This window comes from Bos indicus x Bos taurus, chromosome 9 (assembly GCF_003369695.1).
Source record: "Bos indicus x Bos taurus breed Angus x Brahman F1 hybrid chromosome 9, Bos_hybrid_MaternalHap_v2.0, whole genome shotgun sequence".
NCBI lineage: Eukaryota > Metazoa > Chordata > Mammalia > Artiodactyla > Bovidae > Bos > Bos indicus x Bos taurus.
In genome coordinates this window covers 21,384,098-21,397,716 of record NC_040084.1, presented here as the reverse complement: position 1 = coordinate 21,397,716, position 13,619 = coordinate 21,384,098, and positions in this window count along the sequence as shown.

The following is a 13,619-nucleotide window of genomic DNA, read 5'->3' as shown; positions in this document are numbered from 1 at the left end:
CCACAGTATGGATGCAAGGTGCTTAAAACCTCAAGACTGTCCTTCTGTACTTGCCCTTGTTAACCGTGTCTAAACTATCTATGAAATTGAGCAGTTGGATACAGTGCTTTTGCCTCTATCCGCAAAAGCAGAACTGCACAAAGAGAAATCATTTTTAGTGCCAAGGAATTTCAGTCATCTTTTTTCTGGATCGTTAAAGCTCTTATGGAAAGACCTGAGTCTTTGTGGGCTGTATTTTACATTGTAAAAGATTAATAAACTAGCCACGATAGATATTATCTGTCATCAAGACTCTATGTTATCCCATCTCTTCTATCTGTGAATATTTGCCCCAGAATATGTGCCTGCAATGTCATCAGCATCATGCACAGCAAAAAGGCACAAAAATAAACTAATGTAAAATAATACCTTTAGAAGCATGGTGAGTATGGTGATTTTTTTCTTCTATTTTTCTGTGCTCATACGTTTTCATTGATGAGACTTATTAAATAAATAATTCTTTAAATTTAAAAAAGACACTATACTCTTTTACTAAAATATTACTAATGTTATTTTTTCTATCACTCTATCTAAAAGACTGAATATTTATTCATATGCCTAAAAAAGATGGTTGTGAATATAGGAAGTGTGTACTTTTCTGTATTTTAAATCTTTGTCAATAAGTATGCATTAACTTTTTAAATTCGAACAATATCTTTAAAGGTCCATTGAACTCTTCTATAAATGAGTATGATGAAAGTGTTGACTCAAAGCAACACGAAAGGACCCTTAATTTCAGAATGGGGTTTTTTCTTGCTGAATTAGAGGGTGAACCTCTGATTTTTAGCTTCACAGTGTTCAGGCCTGGCAGGCTACCGTCCTTGGGGTCGCAAAGAATCAGACAGTACTGAGCATCTAGGCCACAGCAGCAGGGATCACCACTTGGCATTCAACATGAATAACATTTCTGGAAAATAAAGTATGGAAGCGATTTGTGTAAACAGTCTGTTGCTGTTGTTTAGTTGCTCACTAGTGTCCAACTCTTTTGCAACCCCATGGAGTGTAGTCCACCAGGCTCCTGTGTCCGTGGGATTTTCCAGGCAAGAATACTGGAGTAGGTTGCCATTTCCTCCTCCAGGGGATCTTCCCAACCCAGGGATGGAACTCACTCGCAGAGTTTCCTACAACACAGGCAGATTTTTTACCATTGAGCCTCAGTCTGCATTTCTTTTCTATTCTGCCTGAGGTCAAAGGACTTGATTCAGTTTCAACCTTTATATTCAGTCAGTTGTATTTCAACTTGAATCTGAATGACAGAACCAAGGCTCTTGTAGAAACGTAGCGAATTCAGGACTTTGAATGCTCATTTTTGTTGCCAGAATCTTAAAAGTCAATCCGAGATTCTCTACAGATTTATGAAACATAATTGCAGAACACACATAAACATAAGCATACACAGAGACATATGTAAATAATCTTACATATACACATATCATATTTTAAAAGTTAATACTAAGAAACGCAGTGGGACTCGGGTGGAATATATATGTATCTTATAAAAACCAGTAACATCAAGTAGAGTCATAAAAAGCTTTCATAAATGTTTGCATAAAGTTAGGTACAGAGTCTTATACTTTTTTTTTTCCCCCAGGAAATATACACAGGAACAGGATTGTGCCTGTTAAACATGTGAAATGGATGGATTTTCTTCAGCTGTTTCATACTTTCCTGTTGGCTACTCTTTGTTATCGACTCCTAGCTCTTTCCAGGAAGTCTCTTCTGTACCCTTCTTCCTCAAAACTTGCTCTTTACTAACTGTAATGTTAGAAATTATATGGTAACTTAGCTCCTACTAAATTACAGGTGACTTAGAAAGATCAAATTCAAACTGCCCGACACATGTGAAATTTTAAAAGGGGTTTGTAGTGCATAGGAAAAAAGAAAAATATCAACAATAAGGAAATATAGATTCAAGAGTTCTACATTTATAGTTTGATCATTTCATTTGTTATCTTTTTGAATTTAAGTCCCTGAAACTCTTTGAGCTTTGGTTCTTCCTTTCATCAAATGGAGATAATGACACATACTTTCGAAGGTTGATGATGACTGTTAAGAGTCTGTATGATTTTTCACATGGACTATATCAAATAGTAGGTACTTAATAAATATTTCTCCACTCACTGTTGAGTCACCATATCCACAGGACTAGAATCCTAAGGCTAACAGTTCTGATGTTACTTGTAACCTACAGAGAAGAATATTTGGGGCTTTTAATCTGCTGAGAATGACTGACTACAGGCATTGGTGGGTAGAGTAAATAGCCTTTGGGAAGCTCATCTGGGCTTTGTTCTATAACTCAATATTTATGTCCATTGAAGTGATCTAATGACCCTGTCTAGTTAAGCAATCTTTTACATTTCATGCTTATTTATATCCTAAAATCATTTCTCATGGAAGACAAAACTGGGATGTGAGGACAGTGTAATAGCGTTACCAGGATTGTTTATGGATAGCTATCCAGTTTAGTTGTTCCCAGGCTTGGTAATCTCTCGAGTGTATCATTCTGACCAGCGATGATGTTTGGGTGCTGCAGAACACAGCTGATGAACACACTTCGTAAACCTCCCTGTTGCTAAACTGAGCCAAAAAGCTGCACATGAGCCTAAACAGATGTTTCTGTTGTTTAGGCCCATGAAGTTTATAGAGTGCATGTTTATCTTTCGAAAGAGAATGTGGAGAGTTCATTCAGTCTTGAGATCCAATCTTTCCGGAGGTTGGACTGCCTAGAAAAGTTGGAACAGAAACTGGATGAGCGCATGAAGTCATGTGGGGGCGGTCAGAAAACAGAGCCCTTTACTAGTTGGTAGGAAGGAGAGAGGACACTTGGAAACTGATTTGCCTACAAATGGGTGATGTTTTACAAGACAGAACCTAGACAATAGTTTGCGTTTAAATACATGTAACACATCTTCATGATAATGGATTCGTTAAAAAATGTGCTCTCTTGCCATTTAGTACATATGAAATAAACACAAAGTGTCACAACTTCCTGCACATATTTCATATGATTAAAGTTATCTATGCAAAGAGGAAAAAGCATCAAAAACTGAAAATTTTGCATATCATATATGTGAGTCATCCCTGATTTAAAGTGTTGGCCACAGAAGAAGATTATAGTTGTTCAATTCAGCATTTGTCTTCTAACGGTTTAGCAAAGGAGACAAAGGTGAAAATAGTCAGTTGTAATGCAGTGCTATAAAATATATATAGTTCTACCTTGAAACATTTATCTTTTTGTTGCCAAATATCAGATCACTTTCCTATTTTAGAGGGATGCACATGTAAATAGAGGGGGAACCTGTTCCTCATTATAAAGATTGAGGAGAGTAAACAGTATGCCTCTGAATATTCTCAGTGAAGACTGTGGGTATGTCACTCAAGAATGATTACAAGCCAAGGCTAGTGTCATAGGTGTGTGACCTGTGCATAGAAAGGTCAGGCAATTGGCTTAATGCTCTTCTCTCACTGTCTTAAAATTCTTAATAATTTTTGGATGAAGGACCTCACATTTTCATTCTGTGCTGTGTTCCACAAATTGTACAGCTTGTCCCTGCCAGGAACACCTTTCACCCAATTTAAGAGAGTGAACAGAGTCATGTAGGAAGCTGGGAAGAGCTTATGGTGCCTGGAAATGAGCTGTAGATTCAGGATGCAACAGGAAATGTCTAGAAGTGGTAGAGTTCAGAAGTACTAGAAGTGTTCCTGGTGGGCTGGTGGGCTGTTGGGGCTGGTGGTAATAGCAGGTGTCAAAAGACAGCTTTCTCATGAAATCATTCTGGAGAAGGGTTTTAACTCTACCTTGACTAATTAGCAACACCACATATACCACACGTTTTTATTCTTCCTATTGAGTATCTGGGCTTTTTTAAGTAGTCTCCTAAAGCTGCTATAGCAAATACCCACGAACTGGGTGGCTTAAACAATAGAAAGTAATTATCTCCAAGTTCCAGAGGCCAGACATCTGAAATCACGGTGTTACAAGGTTGGTTCCTTCTGAAGTTTCTGAAGGAACCAGCCTCTCTGCTTGGTTCCCAGTGGTTGTTGGGAGGCCCTGGACTTCCTTTGGCATATTCCTTGGGAGACACATCACTTAAGTCTCTCCCTTTGCCATCACATGCACACGGCCTTCTCCCCCGGTTTTATGTCTATGTCCAAATTTCCTTTTTATTATAGGAATACCAGTCATGTAGAATTTAAGGTTCCCCTAACTGTATGTGTGTGTGTGTGTGTGTGTGTGTGTGTGTGTGCAGACACGCGTATATGCATGCCTTATCATGCTCAGTCATGTCCGACTCTTTTCAACCCCATGGACTGTAGCCCACCAGGCTCTTCTGTCCATGGTATTATCCAGGCAAGAATACTGGAATGGGTAGCCATTCCCTTCTCCAGGGGATCTTCCTGACCCATGGATGAACCCAGTCTCCTGCAATGCATGTGTATTCTTTACCATCTGAGCCACCAGGGAAGCCCAACTAAGTATGATTTCATCCTAACTTGTTTATATCTGCAAGGACCTTATTTCCAAATGAGGTCATATTTACAGTCTTTGGGTAAGACATAAATTTTTGAAAGACACTACTCAACCCAGTACAGCTGTTACTACCCTTTTTAATCAATTTCTTTTTAGACCTAAATTATCTAGAATCATATTATTTTACTTTCAACCATGAACTTTGACAAGTATGGGATTCTCTGTAGACTTAGGTTGGTTAGGAAAAAGGTATTCTCAGAAAAATTTACACATGAGTTGCATCTTGAATAACACCTATGAGTGAACCAGAAAAAACAGAGTAAGGAGATGGCATTCCATGCTGACATACAAAGGCACAGAAGCCGAAAATAGCAATAAATTCTCTAGATCTTCAATTCATTGATATGTGTGGAGGACTGGAGGAGCTGGTAACCAAGATGGGGGATGTGAAAAACAAGGCACTAAAGAGATTGAAAGGAATCAAATTAGAACAGGGCCTTCAGCTCAGATTTTATCCACAGGCAATGAAAACAGTGTGATGCTTTTTGTTGAGAGTGACGTGAAAGGAGTATGTCAAGGCTGTATATTGTCACCCTGCTTATTTAACTTAAATGCAGAGTACATCATGTGAAATGCTGGGGTGGATGAAGCACAAGCTGGAATCAAGATTTCTGGGAGAAATATCAATAACCTTAGATATGCAGATGACACCACCCTTATGGCAGAAAGTGAAGAGGAACTAAAGAGCCTCTTGATGAAAGTGAAAGAGAGGAGTGAAAAAGTTGGCTTAAAACTCAACATTCATAAAACTAAGATCATGGCATCTGGTCCCATCACTTCATGGCAAATAGATGGGGAAACAATGGAAACGGTGAGAGACTTTATTTTGGGGGGCTCCAAAATCACTGCAGATGGTAACTGCAGCCATGAAATTAAAAGACGCTTGCTCCTTAGAAGAAAAGCTATGATCAACCTAGACAGCATATTAAAAAGCAGAGACATTACTTTGCCAACAAAAGTCCGTGTAGTCAAAGCTATGGTTTTTCCAGTAGTCATGTATGTATGTGAGAGTTGGACTATAAAGAAAGTTGAGCGCTGAATAATTTATGCTTTTGAACTGTGATGTTGGAGAAGACTCTTGAGACCCCCTGGGACTGCAAGGAGATCCAACCAGTCCATCCTAAAGGAAATCAGTCCTGAATATTCATTGGAAGGACTGATGCTGAAGCTGAAACTCCAATCCTTTGACCACCTGATGCGAAGAACTGACTCATTTGAAAAGATGCTGATGCTAGGAAAAATTGAAGGCAGGAGGAGAAGGGGCCGACAGAGGATGAGATGGTTGGATGTCATCACCGACTCAATAGACATGAGTTTGAGTAAGCTCCAGGACTTGGTGATGGACAGGGAAGCCTGGCATGCTGCAGTCCATGGGTGCGCAAAGAGTCGGACATGACTGAGCAACTGAACTGAAATGAATATGTTTATGCTTTGACAAATTCCTTCAATAGCAGGAATAGACTACTATGGAAGGAGATGGGGAAAGGGGAAGTGAATCAAAATAGTGATGTATCCCTGAAGACAGTAGGAACCAAAGTCAGGATTGTGGCAGGAGCAGCGTGAAGATCCATTGTATCTAGAATCCACGGGACTCATGAATACCTAGATTCAGAAGTGAGAGAAGGAGAAAACAGGGATGACTTTAAGGATGGATTATGGAGGAGCCTGGTAGGCTGCAATCCATGGGGTCATGAAGAGTCAGACACCATTGAGTGACTTCACTTTCACTTTTCACTTTCATGCATTGGAGAAGGAAATGGCAACCTACTCCAGTGTTCTTGCCCGAAGAATCCCAGGGATGGGGGAGCCTGGCAGGCTGCCGTCTATGGGGTTGCACAGAGTCAGACATGACTGAAGCGACTTAGCAGCAGCAGTATGCTGTCCCTATTTATGAGTCGTTAACCCATTTTCCATGACCTAACTATTAAATTAACCATTTCTCAGTCATTTCAGAAATGAATATTTTCTTAAACTTGACCCTACTGACATTTTAGGTGAAACATTCTTTGCTGTGTAGTGGGAGAGAGGGTCCTGTAAATTTTAGGGTGTTTAGCAGCATCTCTGGATCTAGCCATCAAATGCCCAGTATTCCTCTACCACAGTTGTCTTGAGATATTATTGCCAAATAGCCCTAGGGGGTGTAGAACCACCACTAGTTGGGAACTACTGGGTTCATAGGAGGTAGAGTAGCTTTGGGGTAGAGAGAGATGTGTCCACTTTCATCCCTTTTAAGTTTCTCATTCTTCTGGGCTATCTGATTGAAGATGTGAACTATGCAGCTGGAGGTAGGTAAGTACCCGGTGCAGAGCTGAAAGATCTGAGCTATTTTACAAGCTTGAGAATATTATTTCCATATGATTAATTGAGACTTGGGGGAAAGGCAGGATCAAGTGTAAGAAAATGGAAGACCAAGATCAAACACCTCGGATCTGCAGTTTTGGAGCTGAAGTAAATTGAAAACGCTGTGGTGGTCAAAGTGACCAAGAAGGACAGCTTGAGAGTCTTCTCTCTTCTTCCTCTGTGCCTCTCAACAAGTGCACCCTTGCACAACTCTCTCATGATAATTACTAAACCACCAAGGAAACGACAACAACAAAGAAGTGGTTTAGGGACCCAAAGCCAGGGTTTAAGCCACTCGTAGAGTTTGGTAAATGGCTGTGGAGAAGGGTAATACCTAAGTTCTCAACTTAGACCCTTAAAAGCATTTTTTTTTTTAATATCTTCACTCTGGGAAAAGTACTAGAAGAAAAGTCATGAGTCTAAATTTTTGGTAGTATATTCTCATTTCTGGACAGCTCTGGTTAATGCTGCCCAAAGCTAAAACTTTAAGTACATTGGAAATATTTTGATATCTTCAACTTTTCAGGCTAATAATTTAAAGATAACGAAAATCTCCTAGAGAGACGATCTCCTGGGTAACAGACCCAAACAAAAAATTGCCTTGGAACCTAAGACCACTGGTTGATTTCACAAAAGTTAACCTTTAAGTAGCATTTCAAGCAAAAGCCCCATTTCTCTTCGACTGAATGCATCTTTTATTTTATTGTCCTTTAAACAAATCACACAAGTCATACATGAATATGTTATTGTTGTAAAAGATTCAAACCACACAGAAATATTTAGAAAAAAACATGAATGTGCCCCTTCTCCCATCTGACGCTGTTTTTGCTTCCCCCTTCTATCCCCAGATGCAACAATTCTCGACTGTTTGGAGTTCCTCCGTCCAGTGCTCTGTGTTGGACCCTAAGTGCACACCACTGAATGTGAAACATTGTTCTGCAACTTGCTTTCTTCTCTTTCCATATCTTGGAGGTATGAAAGAAACCTTAACACCACATAAATAGAAAGGTTTTTTTCTTTCAGTAAGGAAAGTGAGAGTGAGGGAATGTAATCGAATGAACCCAACATTTATCACAGAGAATGACAATGACAAGACCACAGTTCAACTAGCTGATACAATGCCTTTGGAACCCATCCTCAGGATAAATTCAGTGAAAAGCACGCTGACTTTCAAAGACTCAATATTTTTATTTGATGACTATGGAGGCAAAATACCTTCCTTCATCTTGTGGCAACAGAAGACAATAAAAGTGACAATATTCTGTTTTTCTTCAATTCTCTCTTCATTTTATATTAGCTATGGTTAGAGGTAACATCGGAGAAGGCAATGGCACCCCACTCCAGTACTCTTGCCTGGAAAACCCCATGGACGGAGGAGCCTGGTGGGCTGCAGTCCATGGGGTTGCTGAGAGTCGGGCATGACTTCACTTTCACTTTCACTTTTCACTTTGTGCATTGGAGAAGGAAATGACAACCCACTCCAGTGTTCTTGCCTGGAGAATCCCAGGGATGGGGGAGCCTGGTGGGCTGCCGTCTATGGGGTCACACAGAGTCGGACATGACTGAAACGACTTAGCAGCAGAGGTAACATAATGAAATTGCCTAAAAAACTCTAGAAAGCAAGGTGAAACAATCATTTTCTTTGTATCGAAAGATACTTAGCCAATGTCTTTCTTTCTCTCTTTTCATTTTCAGCTGCATTTGGTCTTTGTTGCTGCACGAGGGCTTTCTCTAGTTACGGTGAGCGGGGCTTGTGTTGCACAGGCTTCTCATTGTGGTGGCTTCTCTTGTTACAGAGCCTGCAGTCTAGGGTTATCAGGCTTCAGTAGTTTCAGCATGTGGGCTCAGTAGTTGTGGTACACAGGCTTAGTTACCTTGCAGCATGTGGGATCTTTCCAGACCAGGGATTGAACCTGTGTCCCCTGCATTGGCAGCTGGATTCTTAGTCACTGGACCACCAGAGAAGCCCCATAGCCCATTTCTTATTCTTGTTATATCTGTGCCCTGTCCTCATGGGGCTATTTCCTAATAAGGAATTAACTTGGCTGAGGAGGAGCCTGGGACATTGACCTGACAATTTCATTTGCTTCCCTGGTGGCTCAGATGGTAAAGAATCTGCCTACAATGCTCGGGACATGGGTTTGATCCCTGGATCAGGAAGATCCTCTGGAGAAGGAAATGGCAACCCACTCCAGTATTCTTGCCTGGAAAATTCTATGGAATTGTCCATAGTAGCCTAGTGGGCTATAGTCCAAGGGGTCACAAAGAGTCAGACATGACTGAGCGACTAATACTTTGTAACTCCAATTCAACCCTAACCTGACAGAGATGATGCAAGGAAGAGTGTGTGCAGTGAAGCAATTCTTTAGTCATCCTATAGGGGTATCTTCTCCAAGAATGTTAAAATTAAGCCTGATATTTTTCACCACTGATTTTCTTCCCTAAGCTAATGCTGGCCTGACAACATTGCTCATCATCTTGACATAAGTATGGAGTATTTCTGTATCATCAGAGAAAATTGCTCTATTTATTCTGCATAGAGTGATTTTCTCCTAAATCAGAATAGCAGTCTATTTTATTCCTCACTGTCACTTACTAGATAAATCCCATCAATAAATTTGCTGTTCCTTTGTGAATAAATTGTCTCTGCTATCATTTTCATTTTATAGCTAGTCACATCTTTCATCTGGATGCTATTACTCACCTCCTTGAACATTAAGTTCCTCCTTCTCAATGAAATAAGCTGTTCTTAGTACTTTTTCCTCCAAGTCAGTACTAAATGCTCACATCAAGTAAGCATTAACGGGAAGAGTACTGGCTGGGGATTAAGAAGTCATGGGTCAGATCCCATTTCCAGTCCCCTCCATCCAGACATGTGACTTTGGGGCAAGCTACTTATCAGCTTGAGTTTCTTCATCTGTAAAAATAGGGGAGTATGCTCTTTCACTACTTGCATTCCCATTGTGGTTTGGGGAATAAAACTAGACAGGTCTATGTAAAAGATCTCTGTAAGGTGTGGCACTCAAAGGCAAATTGTTAAAGTACCAGGCACAGCTGAGGTACTCATAAAAACCTTTTGTATTAGTCGAATCAATTTCTCCCACTTACTGCTTGCCAATACCAGAAGATTCACAGAATAAGGGGGACAAGAGCTGGAGTGAACACCCTGGCTTTTAACTCTGTTCCTGCCCAGTTCCTCCAACTTCACTCATCTCAGAGATCAGTCAAAACATGTAGATACTGACTATACAAAACGTACAGATGTCTGATCTGGTGATCTGGGCAAAGCTCGTTAACCCATAGAGTAGGTATTATCCCCAAGTTGAGATAACCCAGCCTGTCTTCTGGGAATTTGTTCTTTGATAGGGGAGACAAACTTTCATTGTTACTAGAGTGGAGTCAATTAATGACTGGCCCCTAGGAGAAGCTTTTTGAATCGCTGCTAACACCCTTAGCTTTACCAGGATATCTTTTCTTCTTATGTCAGATTATTAAGTACATCTTGGAAACCTATGAAACAGACAAAAAATAAACAGGGCTGTGTAGTGTGCATATACCAGTTCCTGAGATACAGTAAGCATTCAGTAAGTGAAGGGCTTCTCTGGTGGTTATAACAGTTCAACATGACATTGGTTAGTTTAAGATGTATAACATGTGTATTTGATATATTTATTTATTGCAAAATGATTACCAGCATAGCATTAGCTAACATCTGGACCACATCACATAATTATTATTTCTTTTTTCATGTGCAGTGATAACATTTAAAATCTTCTCTCTTGGAAACTTTCAAGTAAGTATTACAGTATTGTTAACTATAGTTACCATGCTGTACATCAGATCTGCAGAAGTTATTCATCTAATAACTTAAAGTTTGTACTCTTTGACCAGTATCTCCTCATTTCTCCTGTCCCCTGTCTACTGATAACCACTATTCTAGTCTTTGAGCTTGACTTTTTTTGATTCCACATATAAATGAGATCATATAGCATTTGTCTTTCTTTATCTTACATATTTCACTTAGCATAGCACCTTCAAGATCCATTCTTGTTGCAAGCAAGAAAATATCCTTTGTCTCAGATACATGGCTGAGTAATATATCATTGTGTAAAGTCATTCAGTCGTGTCCGACTCTGAGACCCCATGGACTGTGTCCATAGAATTCTTCAGGCCAGAATACTGGAGTGGGTAGCCTTTCCTTTCTCCAGGGGATCTTCCCAACTCAGGTCTCTAACCCAGGTCTCCCGCACTGCAGGCGAATTCTTTACCAGCTGAGCCATAAGGGAAGCCCCACCGTATCTTTATTAGTTAATCCATTGATAGAACTTAGATTGTTTCCATATCTTGGCCATTGGCTGCAATGAACACAGGACTGCAGGAATCTGTTTGTATCTCATGAATATATACCCAAAAGGAAGATTTCTGGATCCTATGGTAAACTATTTAATTTTTTAGCATCCTCCGTATGGCTTTCCATAATGGCTGTAGCAATTTATATTTCTACCAACCTCCTTATCCACACTTTTCTCCACATCCTCACTAATACTATTTTTATCTCTTGTCTGGTGGGTGATAGCTATTTTAACAGGTGTAAGATGATATCTTATTGTGTTTTTGATATGCATTTTCCTGATTATTAGTGATGCTTTTTTATGGCCTATCTTCTTTGAAAAGATATCTATTCAATTCCTCTGCCCATATTTAATCAAAGTGTTGTTGTTTTTTTTGCTATTGAGTTGTATGAATCCTTTATATATATTTTATGTTAACCCCTTATCAGATATATGATTGGCAAATATTTTCTCCCATTCTGTAGATTTCCTTTTCATTATATTGATGGTTTCTTTTCTGTGCAACTTTTTACTTTGATGTAGTACCATTTGTTTATTTTTTATTTTGCTGCCTTTGCTTTCATATAAAATCCAGAAAAATCCCTGCTGAGATAGCTGTCAAGGAGATTATCTACTGCATGTTTACTTAGATCTTTAAGCCATTCAAAGTTGATTTAGCATATGGTGTAAGATAAGGTACAGTTTCATTCTTTTGCATGTGGCTATCAAATTTTCCCTACAACTCTTATTGAAAAGACTGCATTTTACCCGTTTTACATTCTTGGCTCCTTTATCAAAAATTAGTTGACCATATACGTGTGGGTTTATTTCTGGACTTCTATTCCATTGATCTGTGTCTGTTTTTAAGCCCATATCATACTGTTATGATTACTATAGCATTGTGATATAGTTTGAAATCAGGAATTGTGATGTTTCCAGATTTGTTTTTCTCTTTCAATATTGCTTTGGCTTTTTGAGGTTGCTTGCAGTTTCATACAAACTTTAGGATTATTTTTTTCAATTTCTTGAAAAGTACCTTTAGAATGTTGATAGGAATTGCATTCATTGTGTTGATCACTTTGGGTGGTATGGAATTAGCAATATTAGTTCTTCTAACCCATTAGCATAGGATATCTTTCCACTTATTTGTGTCTTCTTCAGTTTATTTCATCAGTGCCTTAGAGTTTGCAGTATATGGCTATTTTACTTCCTTGATTAAATGTTTTCTGAGGTATTTTATTTTTTCATATTATTATAAATTAGATTGTTTTCTTAATTTCTTATTTTGATAGTTTGTTATTAATGTTCAAAAATGCAGTTGATTTTGTATCCTGAAACTTTACTGAATTTATTAGTTCTATAGTTTTTTGGTAGAATCTTTAGAGTTTTCTATGTTTAATACATTTCATCTGTAAATGTGACAGTTTTGCTTCTTCCATTCTGATCTGAATGTCTTTTATTTCTTTTTCATGCTTAATTGTTTTGCTAGGACTTCTCATACTATTTTGAATAAAGATGGGAAATATGGGCATCCTTGTTTTGTTCTTGATCTTAGAGAAAAAGCTTTCAGCTTTTAACTGTTTGGTATGATGTTAGCTATGGGCTTGTCATATATGGCCTTTATTAAGCTGAGGTCCAATGTCACTGCAGATGGTGACTGCAGCCATGAAATTAAAAGACGCTTACTCCTTGGAAGGAAAGTTATGACCAACCTAAAGTGTCTAACTCTTTGCCACCCCATGGACCATAAACTACCAGGCTCCTCTGTCCATGGGATTTTCCAGGCAAGAGTACTGGAGTGGGTTACCATTTCCTTCTCCAGGGGATCTTCCCAACCTAGGGATTGAACCCGGGTCTCCCGCATTGCAGGCAGATGCTTTGCTGTCTGAGCCACCAGGGAAGATTCCTATGACCTACCTAGATAGCATATTAAAAAGCAGAGACACTACTTTGCCCACAAAGGTCTATCTAGTCAGGTTGTGGATTTTCCAGTAGTCATGTATGGATGTGAGAGTTGGACTACAAAGAAAGCTGAGTGCCAAAGAATTGATGCTTGTAAACTGTGGTGTTGGAGAAGACTCTTGAGAGTCCCTTGGACTGTAAGGAGATCAAAACAGTCAATCCTAAAGGAAATCAGTCCTGAATATTCATTGGAAGGACTGATGCTGAAGTTGAAACTCCAATCTTTTGGCCACCTGATGCAAAGAACTGACTCATTTGAAAAGACCCTGGTGCTGGGAAAGATTGAAGGCGGGAGGAGAAGGGGATGACAGAGGATGAGATGGTTGGATGGGGATCACTGACTCAATGGACATGAGTTTGAGTAAACTCCGGGAGTTGGTGATGGACAGGGAGGCCTGGCATGCTGCAGTCCATGG